Source organism: Sipha flava, unplaced genomic scaffold, assembly GCF_003268045.1.
Source record: "Sipha flava isolate LNK unplaced genomic scaffold, YSA_version1 36_pilon_pilon, whole genome shotgun sequence".
Lineage (NCBI taxonomy): Eukaryota > Metazoa > Arthropoda > Insecta > Hemiptera > Aphididae > Sipha > Sipha flava.
In genome coordinates this window covers 1,407,868-1,427,887 of record NW_020273076.1, presented here as the reverse complement: position 1 = coordinate 1,427,887, position 20,020 = coordinate 1,407,868, and the positions used below count along the sequence as shown (strand labels likewise).

Here is a 20,020-nt window from a genome sequence, read left to right as displayed (position 1 = left end):
GTTTTAATATTGCTATACCGACCACGCTGCCCATTTAACTGATACACGAATTGATTGGTTCTAACTTTGCGATTGATTTTTATTACGTGATTTTATACGTTCGGGTAGTTGTTTAAACCTATACGTGCGGCCATTGGAGTGAACCAAATTATAGGATAGGTTGTTTGGATATTTATATGTTCGAATCACTGGATGGTCCGAAGTGAATGAAAAAATGAGGAATCGTCGATAATACGAGACATCGGGGATGTATATAGCATAATTTAATATTAAAATGCGTTTGAAGGGATCCTAAAATTAGATTCTAGTTGTAGGCTTCGAGTGACGACTGTAATACACTTAAATGGCATACACAATATAATATTAATGCACTGCGGTCTAGCAGAAACTTCCACCTCGGAGAAGTCATAGTTGTAATTCCGAAATCTACTGCAGCACGACAAAATTATATTATTCCATACCGATGCGTGTATAGTTTTACCGTTGATCGTAGAATAGATTATTCTGTAACCAATCGTTGTGCTGCGTTATAGACGTGCTGAAATCGTGTTTATATTTACGTTGGCGTAAAAAGTATTTCTTTAGCATTAATAATATACATCATAACGCTGGCCGGTAAACTAAGTTTACGCGGGATAAGAGACGGCCCCGGTTAGACCCAGCTACAGGGATGGCTGATCTCGAGGTTAATCGATTCAAATGCCTGCACGAAATGACAGCGCGTCTGGAAAGCCGAAAACCCCGTGCGCTCGTCCGGAGTATGTGACAAAATGTGACACGACGTAATAACGTAACCGTGCGGACGAAAGGCGTCGGAGTCACAGACGTATATACGTTAATTAAATGTTACAGCATAATATAATCTCTAACCGTTTTGCGCGTATGATCGTATCACACGCGCGCAGTGGCGTATCCAGAATTAATTTAACGGGGGTGTTTTAAAATTGAATAGACCAGTACTCGTATAGGGCAAATTATACTGTAAGTAAGTTAACAATTTGGTGATAACATAAAATTCAGTCAATGGGGGGGGGGGGGGGGTATTTTAATACCCATATTACCCCCTCCCCCTAAATACGCCCCTGTACGCGCGTGATCCACGCACCGTATTACGTTTAGAGTGTCCGAACTTTGATGCAGATCCTCGATGAATTATTATACCACTGTTCGTATCAATCGACACAGCCTCAAATGTGAGTAACTCTGTGTGTACGTACAACGTCAGTGCAGTACTTTTGGATTTACCACATTCACACGCACCACATGAATGCTGCGGTAACTACGGTCGTGGTATCGCTCTGATGGACTTGACTAATGTGCAGGCAATTAAGAGGAAAAATAATGTAACCGACGGACGTGCAATCGCTGCGGAACGGTCAGATGGTATGCACCGTGATTAATATTATAATGTGTATTTCGTGTCACGCGGTCGGCGAGATAAATTTACATGATATCATTCATTTTATATACACATAAGAGTTATATCGTTTGCATTTGTGAGCGTGTGTGTATAGGAGCCCTCTTTAAACGGTTCGAGGGCCTTGGACTCGTTCTCGACTGGGTGTTGGAAAAGAAAAATCGCATTCGACGAAACATCCTTTGCGTGGTTATTTTACAATTGTTTACAATTTTAAATCAAATAGTGGCGTTTAATTATATACGTCACTATTTCCAAATTCCTTCGACTCGATTTATCAGTTGGTTCACCTATCCTTTCAATATTTTATTCAGACTAGAAATTATATGTTCTCTCGCCGATGATTATTCTCTGCATCATTTTGGAAGTTCTGTAACTTAAAAATCATTCATGTAAATAATAATGTGTTAAGAATCAGTCACTTAATATATATATTCACTTGTATAATATATGTGATTTTGGTATTAATTAAGTGTTTTTCTACCATGATATATTTTTCCGGAATCCTACAAAAATGTTAATAAACTCAGCTTACTCCAACTTATTTTTTCCCAATTATTAGTCGTTAAAATGTTTTTAGAATAATTTTATATTATTTTTTATAATTTTATATTATTCTTATATTATAAATAGCAATGAGTGGTATTGGGTGGATATAGTTTAGTTTAACTGACTGGCAAGTATATCTAAAAATTCTAATGAGATATTTTAAATTAACTTAAATTATTTTAAGCTCTCACCTGTTATTTGCAGTGCACTTTTTTACATTCTAAATTAAATATTTCATATATCTATAACAGGGGTCACCAACCTTTTTAAACAAATGAGCTACATTTGACATTTAAGTCCCTGGTGATCGATATCCAGGAGAATTTAGGTCTTTAGGAAGAGATTTGTTTGATGAGTAAAAAAAAAAAAAAGGTCTAAGCTCCAAAGAATAATTATTTATTGTATTTTCATAATAATAATCTAATGTTCCCATTATCCGATTAATCTGATTATTTTAAGCGATCGATCGATAGTGATAAAATTACATTTTACAACGATCGACCTATATTCCTAAAAAGATCGACCAATCGATTGCGATCGACTGGTTGGCGATCCCTGATCTATAATATATAATAAAACTAATTTTAATGATTTTTTTTTTTTTAATTTTATTGTTTTGATAACATTACCGTACTTACGAGTAGTAACACCCATTAACAAATTTAAAATTATTTGAGTTATCTTATTCAAAAAATTCTACACTTTTATTCCAGGAAAAAAAACAAATACTAAATTATCATTAAATAAATTTCTGTTAATAAATAATCGATTAGTGACCGATTAGGATGGTTATTTTACAAAGTCAAAAAAATCTTCGTGCAAAACGAAATTATAATATCAGATACTGAACACGTATACCAGTGCGATGAAATATTTCAATTCTCCATGAAATTATTGATAAACCTTATTAATTATTAAAATTTGCAATTCATATAATTTATTTATAACTACGAATCGATAAAATATCTACTAATCCGTATCTTTTCCCCAAACACACCAATATTTAACTGTCTGAGAAGGTTATTTTCGGTACCACTAACTATTACCTTGAGTGCTATGACTAATCGAAATTCGCGGAAGCTTTACTATCAAAATGTGTTACGAAAAATTATCATGAAAACGTGTTACACACAAAGGAGTTGTTTGGTTACCTTAGAAACCACGGCGAAATTAAAATTTGTTATGAGAATTAATCATTATTGAAAACATGCTATGAGAACACTATTGTTGTTGCCTGAGCAATGTGAAAGTGTTAATTATTATTATAATTTTTTATCACAATCAGCAACTCAATAACTCAATAATGTGATGGATTTCGATAGATGATCTAATCCTATGCACTATAGAGCATTTCAACAGTAGGATTAAAGCTGATAATTTTTTTACGTTTTCTATGTGTTATTATAGTATCAATAACTCATCAAAAACATACTTATACCAATCAAATTTCTCAAATTCGCTTTGGAATTTAATTGAATATATCATAAAAATAAAACAATTGCTTACTTCACACTCTACATAAATATGATTATTAACTATCAGTAGTCTACTTTAAAATATTCAGTTTCATCGTTGAAAAATGAAAATAACAATTGTAAAGTCGGTATCGCAGTTTTAATTATATTATACTAAAAAAATATGATTTATCATCACTGTTCGCAATATGTATGTTCAAAAAATATTAGCGTATCACTATAATAATTGCTACGAATTTACGAGTCAAAGTAAATAAATAAATAAATATCTTAACTAATATACATTACGTTTTACATGTTCAATGACTACGAACTTAAACTTATTATGTAATGACTAAGTATCTTGCTTCAAAATTCATGTGAAATAAATCGCTCCTTATGTAAAAAAATATTTTATGTAACACTAAATACCACAATAGTTCGCATTTTTAAAACAAACAAACAATAAAAATTAAAATTATTTCTAATTTACTTTTGTTACAAAATTGCATTTAAAAAATATTAACAATATTGAAGTCCTGATTAATTAGTCAATCAATATCAGTTTGGACGAAATTGATTAGTGAAAACTAGTATTGATGAATTTCGGGTTTAAACTGTAACAGATACATAGAATAAAATAAATAAATATATATATATATATATATATATATATATAAAATAAATTTTTAACGTAGAAAAAACCAAACTAAATAATTAAATAATCAGAAGAACACTTGTGAAATATTTGAAATAAATTGTTGAGTTGTTGATCGTTTTATAATTTTCTGAAAATAAAATATTATTTTTAAGTTTACACTTAGATACAATTAAAAGTTTCAAACACAAATATTAACTATTAAGTCGATAATAGTTTATAGTTTTATAATTGCATTCGAGCAACAATAATAAACTTTGCATTTTAATCAGAAATATTTATGCCAAGTTAAATAAGTACAGGAAAGAACTGTTGCAGTAAATAACATTTTTAGATAATCGGGAGTCTTGGGGTTAATAAATTATTTACAAATATTCCACTAACGTGTGCCGTTATTTTTTGAAAACATGCTTTTACAATATTGATTTTTAATCAGTTATTACATATATAATTGTATCATATCATATATTATATCATAGTTAATATATTTAATGTAATCGTTTTAATGAGATGCATACAATATACATGTAGTCTATAACATTTGATTTGGTTTGAAAAAAAATATATTTACTCAAAACTCGTCCGTTTGGGTGAATGATACAGGTAAATTATATTACGAATGAGAATATGAAAATAGTTTTTTTTTATTAAGAAAATTAACTGTGACACTCATAATAGCATACCTACGTAATATACATAGTTCGTCTACTTTTATAGTATTTTACATACACTTTGGGCAACAAAATAAAAGTAATAGAGCGTATTGGCATATAAATGGCGTACTTGCGTCAAAACATTTGACGTAAATGTATATTCGTTCCTAGACAATGGCGCACGCGGGGGGAGGTTAAGGGATTGTAAACCGCCCCACGAAATTTTCTCCGATGTCTAGGTTAAAATTTACAAATTTTACAAGTTAAATATAAAGAAATACGAAGAGCTAGTATTGAATACCTAGCATAGGCGTTACTAGACCCTCTTGGCAAGGGGGGCAGGAAATACTTTAAGTAAAATATTAACACTATTTTGTCTAAATCTTTAGACTAGCAATACTATAAAAAAAGTATTTTATTAATAACTATTTTAACTTATTTCAAATAAGATTATTTTGTAAAATGAATAATACACTTACAAATACCTACATTTATATTATATTATCATATACAATTTTAAAATAATAACTTACCACAATTTACCTGTGATAGTTCTCATAGGCGGACCTAGAGTGATACATCTGAGTGTGCCCTGTCATTTTTTGGTTAATTTTTCAAAATATAAAGAGGAGGCTATAAGCACGTACGTGTATACCGTGTTATGATTTAAATTCTAAAAATAAAGGCTTCGTTAATGATGTAAAATAACGATTGGTAAAATACACACGTAATTATTATTTCAGACTTATTCTGAACACTTGCAATATTACTTACAAAAAACTAAAATTTAATTAATGTGTATGCACATATATTCTCAATTGTAATTATTTAATTTTTTTATTCGCATTATTCACATTAGGGTGTGCCAAGGTACACCCGGCACACCTTGTAGAGCCGCCTATGATGGTTTTTGTATGAAAAAGTCGTATAAAGTTATTATTTTTTTACTTTGGTTTGTGTTCATAATTTTTATTATAATTAATATTATCCAAAAAACTCAAGTCAAATCAAAGTATAAAATCATACAAAACGTTTGTGATACAGATAATAATAAAGTAATAATATTGGTTCATGATTTGTCAATGATAAAAATAAATTATAATAATATTGAAAATGTTGACGCAAAAAATCTTATCAGCATATTTACATGAATGGCTCCCACGGTTGTAGATAATAATATTATTACTTACAATCATGCAGACTCTAAATAAGCATGTAATATGAGGGATTAACAACCAATATTTGAAATGTATAGGGAGAGTAAGAACTCGCAGGGGGGGCAGCCACCTACCTTGCCCATCCCGTAGTACCACCTATGATACCGAGTATCATTGATTATAGAATAGTCTAATCTATTATCAATGCTATTATTGCCAAAATATATTAAGAATTAGCATAATTTTGTTAATTGTAAAATGTGTTATATTTTTACCTTGACCCTCCCCCCCCGACCCCCAAAAAAAATCCTGTGTGCGCCACTGTTCCTAGATACGATCGTTTTGAAACGGTTGATAAGACTTTACCAAACAAATCGTCGGGTTTAACCCACCACAGTCTTAGTCCGCTTTTCCGTATCTATACAGATTGATCTGATAACAATAATAACCGAACACTGTGCGAGTTACATTAATTTTGTTTACGGTATTTTGAAGATTGCGGTTGTTTTATTAATTTTTTTTTCAAATCAAACACGTTTTTATTTAATATTTAAATTTTATTTTTAATAATTCAATAACTCACTCCGTCCGAATTCCAAAATTTCCACATTTATTCATTTATTTATTTTTTGTATCAAAAAAAAAAAGTATTGTTGCAATTCACTAAATCGTTGCAATAGTAATATTCGAGTATGTGATAATTATTAAACGTCAACTGGTTTATTAAATCGATCAAACAATAAATATTTAATCTATAACTATTACACATGGCCACAGTTATCCCTCGGAAAAATATAGTTTCGGTGCTTAGTATTAATAAACCAGAAGGATACAAATTTATTTAAATTTAAAAAAAAAATTTGGTATTCGTGTTTAATCTATGATAAATGATTAATTAGATAATAATTATCCTATCAATTATTGAGATAATACGTCGTATCACGTAAAATAAATAAATCCAAGCGATAAACAGCAATTTAACATTATTAATAATTTGTTTTTGTAACTTCAATCGCCATGGTAATTATAATTACGTTTTTCTGAAAACAAGTCTTAACTAAAAAAACTAATAAACTAATCATAAACAGTTTAAGATGAATGTTTTTCGATTTTTATAATACGAGAATGTAAGAAATATTCGTCAACAATTTTACGTAAAAAAAAAAAAACTGTGAATAACACACATGCTACATGCCCATTATTTATATATAGTAGTAGTGCAACAATTGTTATTATAATCAGTGGATAATATTGCAGATTTACTAATTTATATACCATGGCACGTAGACCATTTCATAAGATGATTTATTTTCACGACTGTTGGCTTATGATTTTGTTTATTTGATAAACTAATTGTTACATATAATTATGATAATTAATAACATAAATTATTATTAATACAGGAATAATTATCATTTGCATTAATTACGTTGATATTTACTCAAGTTATGATTTATTACAAAACGTTTTCGTTGGTTACTTGCAAAGATTTTAAATTAATTAAACTCGTACCGAGACTGTCAAACACGAATCGTATAAATCTATAATTTTTGTTACTAATGAATTTAAATACTGTTCCAGGTAAGAGGTTTTGTTTGACACTCGGTAAAGTTAGAACACGTGAAAACATATCGGAAACTAATATTATATAGCCTATTTATATACAACAGCAGTGGTTTGGTAAGGATTTAAATTAGAGTTCGCGCACCTTTCACCGGCTGACATAATTGATTATAACATTACCGCGCCTGTTGTAGTGATAATAATAATTTCGTCAGTGGCGCAGCCAGGATTTTTTTTATAGGATGGGGGGGCTGATAAATTTTAACACAGCGGTGATTTAGTTTTTCGCGACCGATGCACCATATTATATGCATTAAATACCTACTACCACAGATAGACAGCTATAAAGTTGTTAATACTAAAATTTTTAAATATTTTTACTTTTTTAGTGATTTTCATAGACCATTAACATAATTTTCTTAACAATTCAAGAAGGCTGCAGCCCCTTAGCCCCCCCCTTGGCTGTAGCCACTGAATTTCGTACGCGACGACCATAGTAATAACTAGGGATAGGGACATCATGTCAACAAAAACCTTAAAATATGCATGAATTTATGCCCTAAAGAATCAATAAATAAGCTTTTAAAATATGCATTTAAAAAAAATATATTCATAATAATGAATTAAATAATAAAATAAAATTGGTAATAAATAGGGTTCGGGACTTATTGCACACAAATTGTAGGAAGCATGCATGCACATATGCACTTAAAATAACCGAAATATGCGCAAAAATATGCAACTGAATATGTCAATTAAAAAATTTAATATATTCATTTTAATTTAGACAATTTTTTGTAATTAGTTATTTATTACAACAATAATACTATGAACATTATATTACTGAAGGGTATGTTCGATTTTGTTTGCATTTTCTCTTACAATAAAAATTTTTTTCTCTAAATTTGGTGATATATTTTCTAATACGTTCATTATTTTCGGCGTCTTTAAAATTACAAGAGCTACAAGAATAACGATTTTAAAAGCCACGCATATGTGGAAATTGGGGGGGGGCTTGAGGGGACTAAGCTCCCCAAAAATTTAAAGTATAGGACTTAGCCCCCTAACCCTAAATATTTTTAAGTGACTAAAAATACAATAATTATTATAATTGTAAAAGGCATTTTTAATGAAAAAAAATATTCTGTAATAAAAATTAAATCAAATTCGTAAGAATTTACAAACTTATTGTCATGGCTTGGAACGATCATAATTAATGTAATATTAATAATATGTAATAATACCTGCATTGGTTGTTTAATTTAATTAATTAATAATTTCTGTTTAGAATACCTACTCCAAAAATATTTAAGATAAGGCACCTAATTGTTGAGTATGTCAAAGTGTCAAACTTTCTAAATTGCCTTGTTGAAATAAATAATTGCGTAGAGTACCTATAAGTGTAATAAGCAAATAATGCTCAGCCCCCTCCCCACTAATATCACCAAATTTCCACTTTTGAAGCTACGACGCACGAAAACAAACTAAATTCTTATTTTCTTTTTACATAGTATTACTTATAACTTATAACTTTATCGTCGATAAGCAATAGTATACGCAGGAATTTTTAGGTATTTCCCTAGTTGCCAAATCTAGTTAATAATGTTATTATCTCATCTTTATTAATAAACCGAAATATACGGAAAAACAATTACTTATTACGAGAGATTAGGTATATTGAACAGCGAATTATGAAAATAAAAAAAAATAAAGTTAACCTTTAAAATAAATGTACTTAACATAAAACAAAAACTGCGTAAATATGCTATAAATAACAATTAAACTGCCAAAGTGTATCAAATATACATTTTGCTTAGAAAACGATAAAATATGCGAAAATATGTAATTAAAATGTTTGTATTTCAATCTGTTATGACTTAAAACAAATTGAAATCTTACTTAGATTATTCTGCGGTCATTGTTAAGCAATATGCAAATGCAACAAGTCCCGAACCCTACTAATAAATAATAATAATATATTAGATATGATAGATATGATGATCTGAAATAGTTATTTTCATCTTATATTGAGTTTTTATCAAAAACAAAAAATTTAAAATTGTTTTAAAAACAAATTAAATTAAATACATTTTTTCTATTTTTAATATAATACTAATTACCTTGAGCCTTACATTGGTCTATAAGATATTTTCTTAAGTTGGGAAATTTAAATGACCACCTGTTATCAGCCAAAATATTTTTATATTTAGAAAAGGAACGTTCCACGTCTACAGAACTTTTTGGGGCAAACTTAAAAAATAGTAGGTCACCACCACTAATATCTGCGGGCAATCCGTCTATAGATTTATTTTGTCCATTTAAAATGTTCCATATTTTTTGTAGTTGATCAAATTCAAAATTTTTCTCCAAAACATTTTTTTAATTTTATCATAAATTACTTTAGCTTGTGCAGATCTTTTCATTTTTGCAGAATATGTATGTTCTTTTGTAGTTTTAATTATTTTAATGGATTCAATTAGTGCTACACCTTGGGTTTCAAATCTAGTGATAGATAAAGAAATAAATCCATAAATTTTTTTTATAAAATTAAAAAATTTACCCTTTCGTGTAAATAATTGTCAAATATGTACTTATAAAATGAAAATTGATCAACCATGCAAAATATACAACTTTAACTTTTAAATGTAAACTTCTATTGTTATGAAACAAATTTCTATATTACTTACTGCTATGTTTTTTGATGATTGTTTAAAAACACGCAAACTCCTAGAAATCCCGAGCCCTAGTAATAACGACGGCAAACACGCGCGGTGGACAGTATTCGTCAATTGAGCCGAATTTTGGACACTACCTGTTTAGTATACATCTATTGCGCCGGTATACCAACTATACTGTACAAATAAAAATCATAATATCCAAAAAACAAAAATTAAAATTAAAATCAAGCTTATCATTCTATATACTTGGTATTTACGCTAATAGTAGATTATATATATATTCAAACTAATCCTACAAATTTTGAAAAGTTCTTAGGTCTAATATTAAAATTAATTATGTCTATTTTACTATTTATCTTTTTGACATAAATGTAGAGTTTGGTCTATTTGTGATAACTAAGAGAACACGTATTATGATTGTTGCGTTACATTATTTTTAAAACTTCATAAAAAACAAAAAATATTTAGATGGGGCGATTGAAAATATATCCCGAACGCTGAGTAGTGAAATGCCTCACAAGCATTTGTTGTTCTTTCACCTGATACATTACACGATGACCAAAGATACGGGGAAAAGTTGCGTTTTCATCAACACACGTATCAATGAGATGATCGCAAAACGTATGAACTCGAATATCGATCGGCGCAATAGACGTATACATTTTTTCCATCCCGTAATTTTTCTTTCTTTACCTGCGATTTTCGGCGCAATTGATATAAAGCCGCGGTGGAAACGTAATGCGGCGGAAGAAAAATGTCCGGTGCGCGCGTAACCCGCTTATGGTACCCTGGTATAAATGTTATACACGGTACATACCTACACGGTACACAACATCCGTTGCGTGTGCAACCTAAAGCCGGGTTCACACTACACCGTGACGTGTATTTTACCAGACCGTGTGCTTTGAAAATGTGTGACACCAATATATATCTTACGGTGATGCTATCAAATTTTGGTTACATATTTTCGCAGTTTTTTTATTAGATATGAAGTATTTTCATAAGTTTCAATAAATAATAACTGATAAATATTAAATTATATAGTAGAAATTATACATTATATTATTATAAGGGCTCAGAACTTAATTCTATTAAAAAGTATTAAATATGCATGCACATATGAGCTTAAAAAATATGCACTTAATTTTTTTTAACACAAAAATGTTCATAAATAAATATATTTTATTAAATATACACGTACATAACAGTTGAAATGTTGTTAGTTTATTAGTTTATTATACTAAGCTAAACATAATTTTTAGGTATAAATGTATTAGATAAAATAAAATATATGTAAAATAAATAGCTTAAAATTTGTAATTTTCTTTCAAAATGTTCCCATTAGGTTTTTCTTAGTGTCATGAAAATAATTTCAAGGTTGCTTAGCAATAAATTGGATAGGCCAATAAAATCATGTAAATGCAACACCTTCCGAGCCTTTTGTTATTATGAGTAATGTTATCATAGAATATTAAATTATTACTATTAAAATCAGTAATCACCACAGATATACAAAACAACAAATTTGTTTTTTTATATATCTGTGGCAACCACACGTTCAAAAGTCGGATAAAATCAACTTCACGGTATCTTATGGTTAGTGAGGTAACTTGTGATTTATTATACAGTATACCTTAATCATTGATTAAATATATATTTAAATGTATATTTAATCAATGCCTTGATGTAACAATATGGTTCAACCAGAGATAATTATTTTAGAAGACACGACACGGCACGGTGTAGTGTGGACCCGGCTTAACGCGGCCGCACACACGAGCGTTGTTACCATAAAGATATACGGTCGGGCGGTAGTGCCGATCCGAATACGCGCACCGACGACGGGTAACGGTGTTCGGTTTCTCGGACGCGTTCGAAATCTGTTCGTTTCGCCGTAACGTCGCCCGCCATCTAGCGGTGCCCGTCACGTTCGTGTAACGGATCGAAATCAACGTTACACATCGGTGTGCTCGGTCGCGGTTGTGGTGGAGGTGTGGACGAGGTGGATGGGAGAGACCAACAACTCACCGGTTATTACGTTCCCACGCCGTCGGTTACGATAATAATATCGGCGGCACGACCGTCCGTCACGTCGTTACCGTTAAACGTGTAGGCAACGTGTTCGCACCGGTGCCGTGTCCGTACCGCCCACACCCGTGCCACGCGGGCCGCGGTGTGTTTTCGTTCGGGGTTTTTATTTATTTTCAAAACAAGCGAGCATGACGTAACGATTGTTTTCGTTGAAAAGATAGAACAAAAAAAAAATTGTACTAAACCATCGATTATCGGACGGACCTTGTACGGCAGGTCAACGCGACGTTCTGCGCGCGTATCTAAACAGAAAAATAACACGTGTTGCGCAACGGTATTATCACCGTTGTTGCTATCGAAATTATGTACGCATAGGCGCAACCAGTGGCGTAGCCAGGATTTTTAAATGGGGGGGAAATAACCACTTTTTTTGGATAAGTAAGGTAAGAGACGATATGAGAATTCACCATTAACCCCCCCCCCCTATCTACTACCAAGTTTCTAAACGTAATTCAAGCATTTTAGTATAGTTTTAAAAATATTTATTAATATATAATTTATAATAATAATAATAATTTTGGTTTCAGTGTTCAGTCACTTGCTCCACTCTGACAGCTGCATTCTCTTAGGCGAATTTCTGGCAAATTCAGTTATTATTTCACTTTCATGGAATTGCTCTTTTTTATTTATATTAGCCATAGCTAACCCATTCAGTCTGTTTTCCGACATGGTGCGTCTTAAAAAATTTTTTAAGCGATTAAGTGTTGAAAACGTTCTTTCCGGAGTGAAAGAGGTAACTGGTAACGTGGCGAATAATTGTAAAAGTATTTTAATGTTAGGTTGAAGATTGGTGCGATGAGAGGGTGAATCAAGAGCAGAATTCGATTTTGGAATAGTATTTTGACTCCATTGTTGCCTCCATATGAACAGGTCAGCCCTGATTATAGATGAGGTATCATCATGGAGATCTTGGACATATATTTTAGCAGCTTTTATAATATTTATATCGTCATACATATTTAAATTGGCCGGAATATGTTCTTCAAGTGGCATAACATCTATAAGCTTTTGATTAAAACGAGCATTGATTCTATTAAATAGTCAAGATACATTATACATATAAACACTGCCCATGGGGGAGGCTATAGCCCCCTTAGCCCCCCCTTGGCTACGCCACTGGGCGCAACTAGGTGGGGGGGGGGTGCAACAGGGTTTTTAGCAGCACCCCCGAGTTCAATTGTAGCACTCGTGCTTTCTTTTTTTTTTCTTCAGATTTACGTTATCTACAGTGTGATCGCAGTTGAATACCGTTTAATTTTTATTTTCAGCACCCCCGATATTTGGGCTCTAGTTACACGTCCGTGGGTGTACACCGAAATCACAACTGCGCGTTCGCCGTTCGAACACCGTGTCCGCGTCGTGCACTTGTTGACCACCGGCAAAACTCGCATCGGGTCGGATGTTTCGCAGTGCACGCAATCGAAAACGACCAACGTTTCCAAGCTCCTTTTTCTTTTCTTTTTTCTTTTCAAGTCGAATATGATCAATAACACCAGGTGTTAAATATCTCGGGCCAAAAAAAATTATTGTACGACAACGTCCCGAACGAGAAGAGTCCGTGACTCGAGTCCGTTCGTTCGAATCGAAATCGTTATTTATTCTTTTTCCATATCCCTTGCGGTACCGTTTTATCGCTGCTGCTCACGGAACCTTTGGGTTACCGGTTGGGAAACGCTGATCAAACCGAGGACTCGTATGGTTAGGTCAACTAACCCGGATGGTGTTAAGCGAAAGACAATGTTTGGCTGCGTTTCTCGGTGCGATCGTAAACGTGGACTTTTTTTTTATTAAAATCCGTTCCTCGTTTATTATTTTTTTACCTCCACTCAACACTTGTTTCGCGTTGTAATCTGTCTCTCGGGAAACTTTTTGAACTGCAATACAGACTCAAAAGTATTGATTCCACTTCTCGTTCTTTACGTAACTCGGCGTTCATCTCCGTTCTATTCCTCCACTTCACCACCATCTACATGCAAAATGAACCGATTAGACTACTTTAGTCGAGCGCTATTATGCGAATCCGTCCTTATTGAACCAATAATTATTAGGTATACTCTTACACCATTATAATTACTTACATTATATTGTACTTAAATGTTCGCCCGAGTTGTATTTGTTTGCACATTTTTCAAGTCTAATTTTTTTAATTAACGACGCCTGTCCGCGTAGTAATAATAATGATTATGACGAAAAAATAAAAAAATAATTATGTGATGCGATGTGTGTACGTGGTGTTGTGAGTATCGAAAATCCATTATTCGAATTCACGTATCGCGGGATGGACCTTGGACCGGTCCTTTGAAGATTTGACCTACTTAGGATGTCAATGGTCTTCATTGTTCGATTTGTGTTGTCCGCGCGGGTGTCGAAGGAACCGTTATTTATTTTTTTAAATGGTTTAAGATCATATAGTATACATTATTATAAAATATTTGTGCAGTATCTTACAAATGAATGATGCACATCATTACAGTTAGTAGACGTTCAAGTCCAATCGCTGATTGGATAATACGTTTGCTTACACGTGGGGCTGAAACACCGCGGGAATAAACCGTCGCAACAGTACGCGTTACGCCATAAAACTTTTTTTAACAAATGTGCAAACACTGCGGTCGTAAAAACGATTCGTTCGCTATCTTTTTCCTCTCTCGGAGTGGATTAAATGCAGGCCGCGTTCGCGTATCTGTACGTATCGATATTTCAAACGAGACAGCCCGTAGCGTGTAGGCGTATATAGCGGTTATTATTTAAAACGGATTTAACCAACGGTCCGTATAACGTTGACCGAAGTATTTATTAAGACTATTGTATAGCTCGACGAAAAAAATTACGAACATAAACTTGCAAGAAGAACCGTGATGCAACAGTTTTTTAAAATCGAATATTAAAGTCAATCATAGCTTACATTCCTTGCTCAAAATTGTTTTCGTCAAATGCACCGTAGGGCTCAGTAAATATAATTAAATAGTTTTTGAGAAATTTCAAACAAAATATTATCATTTCTTCGCTTATAATTAGAGCGCAGATTTATATGCATTAAAAATTATCCAAATATGTGCTAAAAAAACCTTATAATATAAATATATGCACTAAAATGCTAAAATATACATGAAAAATAAAAAAATTAGCATAAAAAAATTAGCAAAAAAATCTTATGTCTTATCTTATATTATAATCTTATCTTAGTATACATATTTTATTTCCCCGATTATTGATCTAAGGTTATATTTGGGAAAACCGTTTATACCTACAAGTATACCTATTAATTTATTTTGATATTAATGGAAGCTATAAAAATATAATATTTTTTCTTACATCATAATACTATATATTTCAAAAATGTCTAAAAAAAACAAAAAACATCGAAATATGCGCTAAAATATGAAATATGCAAATTAAAATTGTAAAATAAGCCCTTAAAATAGAAAAATGTCAAAATATGCAAAAATATGCGCTAAAAAAGTTTCATTTTTCAAATTGTTATTTTATGAAACAAATTTTGTGCTCACTTAGCATATCATATGATCAACCGGAATAAATATGCAAATGCATACAAATCCGTGCTCTACTTATAATAAATAAATCCTAAGTCTTTTCAAACGAAATAAAATTAGAAATCCATACCGTTTTTTACGCTTTTGAAACCATACAATAACTATTATAATTGAGTTCAATTTATGATTCTTTTTACATTTTACAATAGGTTCAAAATATTTTTAAAATATACCCATTGAAATCGATATTTTACGACCGTCTTGTACAGTATACAACATTTCCGACAAAACAATATAGACGCTCCGCGTAGACCTTTAATATTAAATCAAATGCAATAGTATTATTATTAGTTTAAATTGTTAAATTTATTTGTATTAGATTTAAATTTTAGATTTATTTAGATTATTTCTGTAGAGCATCTTTGGCAAAACCACGTCTTTGCGCCCCACCGCTCTCAATAATCAATTAAAATTGTTTTTTAGTTATAGATTTGTGAAAAACTTAATTTTGAAATGTTTTCTTGCACCGGCCATCAATGTTTTAATATTGTTACCAACGTTAATGTAACAACGCAAGTAAGCAATATTTACGTTTTGCTTCATTCAACGGCAATAATATGTCGGGCTATCGATGCAATCAATGTTAGATAAAATTTAACGTACCTTAAAAATTGTTGGAACGTAATATATACGTGTAGAGTAAAACGAAGCAAACGTACGTCGTACACTGAACACAACTTTTAAGTGTCAACCATACAATCAAATAAGGTATTATCGTGTGTCATAATGCAAACATTTTCGATAATGATAATCGCAACGAATCGCTATTGATGAAATAATAAATCTTAATTATAAATATAGAGCGATTACGAACGATAACTGAAAAATAATAATTTATCATCTATAAACTAAATTGTTATCGACCATAATAATCCGTGGATCGAAAAGAATATAATTACCTATATTTTTCAGTTTCAATATTGCCGAAGCTCCCCGAGCGTAGGCACGGGTCACCTTCCACTAGCGCAGGCCCTGAACGTATGTAAACATATACAAGCGGTCGTGGACATTAATTTTCTTCCGTCGAACCGAACCATTAAACTACTGGTAAACGGAAAAATAAATAAATATTATCCACTAGTAAAGTACTAAATTCTAAACAGTATTTATGGTTTTCCATTAAAATTCAATTAAATGATTTATTAATTGTAAAAAGAAACGAATCGAACAGCGAATCATCGTACATCATTTTTTCGCTCGGTTCAATACCGGCATTCCTGGTTATACGGTCGTACGACGTCGTCATGACGTCTAAGTTTCACGTGCGAGTTCGAAATGTTCGGACAACGTTACACGTGTTGCGAGTCTTCGAAGAACGCGGCAGAAAACGAACGTAGTGTCCGCGTTCGCAGAAAACCGTCGTTGGGAGGAAAAACGAACGTTACAGCGTACAGCGCGTCGCCGCGGCACGTTCAGTTGAGACGGCGAACGTTGTGTCGGATTACGGCCGGCAGATAGCGCGAATCGCGGCACCGCGTACGGGATCAGCGATTCACGGGCTCGCGCGTCCATAGCACGTCGGACGCGGGCGTTCGCGTATATCGACGCGCGCTCGAAAGTGGCCGCGTGTCGTGATTAACGCGCGGACGTGTCGCGCTCGGCCGTCGGACGACGCGTCCCCGCGACCACGACCGTAGCACCGCGGCTGCGCTCTGCGCTACTGTCGTGGGCCGGAACCCTATAAGTACGGCAGCGCGACACTGCAATGCTCGTGCCTTAAACTAATGAGTAAGGAAAATTTACAAGCCTTGGTGACGCTTGGCTTTAACAGTCCACGACTGTTACCTTGAATTTTTTGAAGGGTAAAGGTCGTCCCCTTGACGGGTTCGCCTACTTTGCGGACCTGTCGGGCGATAGCGATCTGCCCTACGATCCCATTACGAAAGAACCGAACTTCCTTAGTGTTCCGTGCCGGGTGGGTTCGTTGCGACCAACGAATAGATGGTGCCACCTATGTGCGTGCAACGGTGCAACTGTTGTGATCGGTCGCTGTTGTTACCACGACAAAGCATCGATGCTGCTTGTTGGCAGATTTTTACGTCATCCGATGTCAATTCATCTCGATTTCGGCAGTGATGATCATTTCACTTTGATGATATACTGTACTGAATTTGTTTTGAACGATTGCGATTTGCTGTACGCTGCAAACGATCAGTTTTCGACGATTTAAAACGATTTGTAAGAAACACCGATTAGAATTTCTGAACACGGGTGTAAGTGTATATATTTCCTTGATGTAAAAAAACAGATTATAGACGCAACCGCCCTTAATGGTGGACATTACCCTTTTTGTGTGCACCGCGAAATTACCGAGCACATTATTACGGGGGAAGCAGGAGACTGTTTAGGATTTTTTTATTTACGTGTGTGGCAATCAGGTTAATCGAAGTAACTCATTAGACAACAAACGATCGTACGAAATCGAAACGTTTAGATCGCATTATTACGATCCAAATGGCTGACCGTGTTAATCGTTTTGCGAGACGGATGACGACGGTTTTTCGAAAAATAATTGTTCATGACGTCAAACGCGTATCTCCTATAGCTTCCGCATACGATAATATTAAATTTGCATCGTGATACGAGTAACGGACTAAAAAAAAAAAAAAATGATGAAAGTACTTTTTTGTACCGATAGAGCGCAGTGCACGATATAAACGACGTGGCGAACGCCGAATCAAATGTTACGCTGCGGTATTTTAGAATAAACATAATATATTGTTCCCGTAGAACATTTGAATACTACTGCCACATACATATGACATCATTTTTTGGTGAATATCAGTTTTAAAATATATTTTAAACGTAGAGAAATTATTATTGTTGTCTTTAAATAAGAAAATGAAATAAAATAACACCAACTCTCAATTTCCCAAAAATAACCCAAAAAGATTAACACACGAATCAGTTATTTTTATATCACACTTATTTTACGCTTTTTCATTTGAATAATTTTGTAAAATAATTGTTTATTGTTTTAACACAAACGATTTATTCAATTTGTATAGAAATCCCGATTTCAATTGTGGTATAATTTATTTATATTTTTCTTATCTAAATAAAGAATACAAGTCGTGTAAAATGTATGGTTGACACAATGGGCTTATACACGCATATTATAGGTAATCATCTCGGATATTTGAAGTCACATATTGGACAGAGAAATATTTTACTACAAGCAAAGACCTCCGGTCAGTGGCGTATTTAGGAATTTCAAGGTAAGGGCAACACATATTTTGCCCCTCCCCCCCTTCCAGTCAAAAAATAAAATGTTGTTACTAATTAATATTAATTTTTAAAACCTCTATTAATTGCTAGATATACAATATTAATACAAAAATTAAATATTTTTCTTCCTTGATTCAGAACTAACAAAATCATTAATTATTTCTTCAAAATCTAATAAAGTGGTTTTTTCAGCTTCAATTGTTAATACAGCTAAAGCCAAACACCGTTCTTGTACCATTATAGAGCGAAAATAGTTTTTTATTCTTTTTAGTGTGGAAAAAGAACGCTCTACACTATAATTTGTGGATGGTGTATACAAAAAAATATGTAAAGCTACTCCAGTATAAAGATAAACACTATTAAAATTATGTTCTCTTATAAACTGTAACATCTGTATTGTTGTAAGCTTAACTTCAATATTTTTTGTATAGCCTTAAAATTGTACACACTCATTTAGAAAACTTATTGCTAAATCATTTGTGTAAGTTGTATCATTGTGTAAAGTACGAAATAAAAATTGTCCGCCCCTCTAAATCTTTAAAAATGTGCCGCTCTGGGCAACGGGACCCATGGCCCCTATCTAAATACGCCCCTGCCTCCGGTAACATTAAGTTAACTTGTCGGTAGAATTTTAAACGATAATTTTAAAAATATATAATAAATCCATCTGCAAAACTTATTAAAAATAGATTCGTAGCAATAAGTTATTAGTCTAACCTAAGGTTAATTTTTAAACGTAATTAAATTATAGGTTCATGTAATGTTATGCACTCAGTCACTTTTAACATTATTTTCATTATAAAGCTACTGTTACTCTCGCATTGGTACTTACAAGAAAAATGTATTATTCAATGTACAGCAATGCATAGGCACAAAGATAAGTATAATAAATCTCAAGCGTGCGTGTTAAGCCTATGCAGTTCAAAATAAAATAAACACGTAATGAATAAATAGTATAAAATATTGTGTACTAAATAACTATCCTTTTAAAGTTAATTAATAAATCATACTATAATGT

At 32.5% G+C, this 20,020-nt stretch overlaps 1 protein-coding gene, 1 long non-coding RNA gene and 1 other non-coding gene across 5 annotated transcripts in view; 2 read left to right on the top strand and 1 right to left on the bottom strand.

Annotated features, from left to right (window-relative positions):
* LOC112687940 (Kv channel-interacting protein 2-like) overlaps window positions 1-20,020 on the top strand; it is a 325,918-nt gene that overhangs the window by 113,214 nt on the left and 192,684 nt on the right. The window lies entirely within an intron of this gene.
* LOC112687951 lies at window positions 13,297-17,245 on the bottom strand. 2 transcript variants are annotated; one of them, XR_003149031.1, is made up of 4 exons: window positions 16,959-17,245; window positions 16,674-16,818; window positions 16,378-16,593; window positions 13,297-14,186 (listed from the first exon to the last, which is right to left on the bottom strand). It is a non-coding gene; the product is annotated as an uncharacterized LOC112687951 (long non-coding RNA). The 2 variants fall into 2 exon arrangements; XR_003149030.1 differs by lacking the exon at window positions 13,297-14,186 and having other exon boundaries at window positions 16,048-16,593.
* Window positions 17,486-17,642, top strand: LOC112688063. Its single transcript, XR_003149043.1, has one exon. It is a non-coding gene; the product is annotated as a U12 minor spliceosomal RNA (small nuclear RNA).